Here is a 4019-nt window from a genome sequence, read left to right as displayed (position 1 = left end):
GGCACGCGTTCATAGGGGATAATGATGATAAGTGTCACGGATCATCACATTCATCAGGTTGAAGTGCGAGTGAATATCTTAGAATACGAATAAGCTTGAATTGAATAGAAGAACAATAGTACTTTGCATTAATTCATGAGGAACAATAGAGCTCCACACCTTAATCTATGGTCTGTAGAAACTCCACCGTTGAAAATACATAAGTGATAATGGTGTCCATTGGCTTCGACCCCAGAGGGGGAACCAGAATAACCAAGACGTCTAATACAATAGCGAAAAGTTCTATTTATAATCAACTAGTAACCTAGGGTTTACAGAAATAAGTAAATGATGCAGAAATCCACTTTTGGGGCCCACTTGGTGTGTGCTTGGGCTGAGCATTAAAGCTTTCACGTGCATGGGCTTCTCTTGGAGTTAAACGCCAGCTCTGGTGCCAGTTTGGGCGTTTAACTCCAGCTTTTATGCCAGTTTGGGCGTTTTACGCCAAAATTTTTATGCTAACTTGGAACGCCAGTTTGAGCCATCAAATCTCGGGCAAAGTATAGACTATTATACATTGCTAGAAAGCGCAAGATGTTTACTTTCCAACGCAATTGAGAGCACGCCAATTGGATTTTTGTAGCTCCAGAAAATCCATTTTGAGTGCAGGGAGATCAGAATCAAACAGCATCTGCAGTCCTTTTTCAGCCTCTGAATCAGATTTTTGCTCAGGTCCCTCAATTTCAGCCAGAAAATACCTGAAATCACAGAAAAACACACAAACTCATATCAAAGTCCAGAAATGTGATTTTTGCATAAGAATTAATAATTATATACTAAAAACTAACTAAATCATACTAAAAACTACCTAAAAACAATGTCAAAAAGCGTATAAATTATCCGCTCATCACAACACCAAACTTAAATTGTTTCTTGTCCCCAAGCAACTGAAAAAAAATAGAATAAAAAAAGAAAATATACAATGAATCTCACAATATCAATAAAACTTAGTCCCAATTAGATGAGCGGGGCTAGTAGCTTTTTGCTTCTTAACAGTTTTGGTACCTCACTTTATCCTTTGAAATTCAGAATGATTGGCATCTATAGGAACTCAGAATTTTAGATAGTGTTATTGATTTTCCTAGTTCAGTATGTTGATTATTGAACACAGCTACTTTATGAGTCTTGGCCGTGACCCTAAGCACTTTGTTTTTCAGTATTACCACTGGATACATAAATGCCACAGACACATAACTGGGTGAACCTTTTCAGATTGTGACTCAGCTTTGCTAAAGTCCCCAGTTAGAGGTGTCCAGAGTTCTTAGGCACACTCTTTTGCTTTGGATCATGACTTTAACCACTCAGTCTCATGCTTTTCAGTTGGACCTTCATGACACAAGCACATGGTTAGGGATAGCTTGTTCTAGCCGCTTAGGCCAGGATTTTATTCCTTTGGGCCCTCCTATCCACTGATGCTCAAAGCCTTGGATTCTTTTTACCCTGACCTTTTGGTTTAAAGGGCTATTGGCTTTTTCTGCTTGCTTTTTCTTTTTCTTTCTTTTTTTCTTTTTCACCTATTTTTTTGCTACTTTTTTTTTCTTTTTCACTGCTTTTTCTTTCTTCAAGAATCAATTTCATGATTTTTCAGATTATCAATAATATTTCTCTTTGTTAATCATTCTTTCAAGAGCCAACAATTTTAACATTCATAAACTTCACTAAAAAAAATATGCACTGTTCAAGTATTCATTCAGAAAACAAAAAGTATTTCCACTACATCAAAATTATTAAACTAATTTCAAGATAAAAATTAAAATCCAAGTACTTCTTGTTCTTTTGTAATTAGGCACATTTTTCATTTAAGCGAGGTGAAGGATTCATGGAATTATTCATAGCTTTAAGGCATATACACTAGACACTAATGATCATGTAATGAAGACACAAACATAGATAACACAAAAAGCATAAAAATTGAAAAACAGAAAAATAAGAACAAGGAAATTAAAGAACGGGTCCACCTTAGTGATGGCAGCTAGTTCTCCTTCTTGAAGATCCTGTGGAGTGCTTAAGCTCCTCAATGTCTCTTCCTTACCTTTGTTGCTCTTCCCTCATGGCTCTTTGGTCCTCTTTGATTTCATGGAGGATAATGGAGTGCTTTTGGTACTCCATCCTTAGTATTTTTGGTGCTCCTATCCTTAGTTGCTCCCAATCATTGTGTGGAGGGAAATGTATCCCTTGAGGCATCTCGGGGATTTCTTGATGAGGAAATTCCTCATGCTCTTGTTGAGGTCCATGAGTGGGCTCTCTGGTTTGCTCCATCCTCTTTCTAGTGATGGGCTTTTAAGATGAATCTCTCCATCTCTCATGACTCGGAGGTGAAAGCTTTTGCCTTTCCTTTCCTCTTTCTAGAGGTTTCTCCGGCCTTATGTGCCATAAATGGTTATGGAAAAACAAAAAACAATACTTTTACCACACCAAACTTAAAAGGTTTTCTTGTCCTTGAGCAAAAGAAGAAAGAAGGGAGGAGAAGTAGAAGAAAATGGAGGAGATTGAGAGATGTAAGTGGTTTAGCCAAAGGGGGAAAGAAGTGTTTATGATGTGTGAAAATAAAGGAGGGATGTGGGGTTTATATAGGAGTGGAGAGAGGAGTAGGGTTCGTGTGTGAGTGTTGGGTTTGGGAGGAAAAGTTTTTGAATTTTGAAGGGTAGGGTAGGTGGGGTTTTTGGGGAAGAGTGGGTGGATGTGAGTGGTGAAGAGGTGATGGGGAAGAGAGATGGAGGTGATTGGTGAGGAGTATTTGGGAAAGGGTGTGAAGAAGAGAGAGAGTGAGTTGAGGTAGGTGGGGATCCTGTGGGTCCACAGATCCTGAGGTGTCAAGAATTTCTCATTCCTGCACTATTTTGGCGTGTAAATGCCCTCCTAGTGCCAATCCTGGCGTTAAACACCAGGTTGATACCCATTTCTGGTGTTTAACGCCAGCTTTTCTTCCTTTTCTGGCGTTGAACGCCAGCTTGGTGCCCTTTTCTGGCATTAAACGCCAGTCTGGTGCCCTTTTCTGGCATTAAACGCCCAAAATGGTGCCAGACTGGGCGTTTAACGCCCATTCTGCTGCCATTACTGGCGTTTAAACGCCAGTAATGACAGCAGAATGGAAACGCCAGTAAGCTCCTCCTCTAGGGTGTGCTGTTTTTAATGCTGTTTTTGAGTTTGCTTTGATTTTTGTAGTTGTTTTTGTGACTCCACATGATCATCAACCTAAAGAAAACATAAAATAACAATAGAAATTGGAAAATAAAAATTGGGTTGCCTCCCAATAAGCGCTTCTTTAATGTCAATAGCTTGACAGTAAGCTCTCATGGAGCTTCACATATATTCAGAGCATGGTTGGGGCCTCCCAACACCAAACTTAGAGTTTGAATGTGGGGGCTTTGGTTGATTCTGTATTGAGAGAAGCTTTTCATGCTTCTTCTCCATGTATACAGAAGGAGATCCTTGAGCATTAAACACAAGGTAGTCCTCATTCACTTGAAGGACCAACTTTCCTCTGTCAACATCAATCACAGCTTTTGATGTGGCTAGGAAAGGTCTGCCAAGGATGTTGGATTCATTCTTATTCTTCCCAGTGTCTAGGATTATGAAGTCAGCAGGGATGTAAAGGCCTTCAACCTTCACTAAGACATCCTCTACAAGTCCATAAGCCTGTTTCCTTGAATTGTCTACCATCTCCAGTGAGATTCTTGCAGCTTGTACCTCAAAGATCCCTAGTTTCTCCATTACAGAGAGTGGCATGAGGTTTACACTTGACCCCAGGTCACACAGAGCCTTCTCAAAGGTCATGGTGCCAATGGTGCAAGGTATTAAGAACCTTCCAGGGTCCAGTTTCTTTTGAGGTATCTTTAGCTGAGCCAAGGTATTTAGTTCATTAATAAACAATGGAGGTTCATCCTCCCAAGTCTCATTACCAAATAACTTGGCATTCAGCTTCATGATTTCTCCAAGGTACTTAGCAACTTGCTCTTCAGTAATATATCCATCATCTT

The sequence above is a fragment of the Arachis stenosperma genome, chromosome 6 (assembly GCF_014773155.1).
Source record: "Arachis stenosperma cultivar V10309 chromosome 6, arast.V10309.gnm1.PFL2, whole genome shotgun sequence".
Lineage (NCBI taxonomy): Eukaryota > Viridiplantae > Streptophyta > Magnoliopsida > Fabales > Fabaceae > Arachis > Arachis stenosperma.
Note: the sequence above shows the minus strand (reverse complement) of the source record.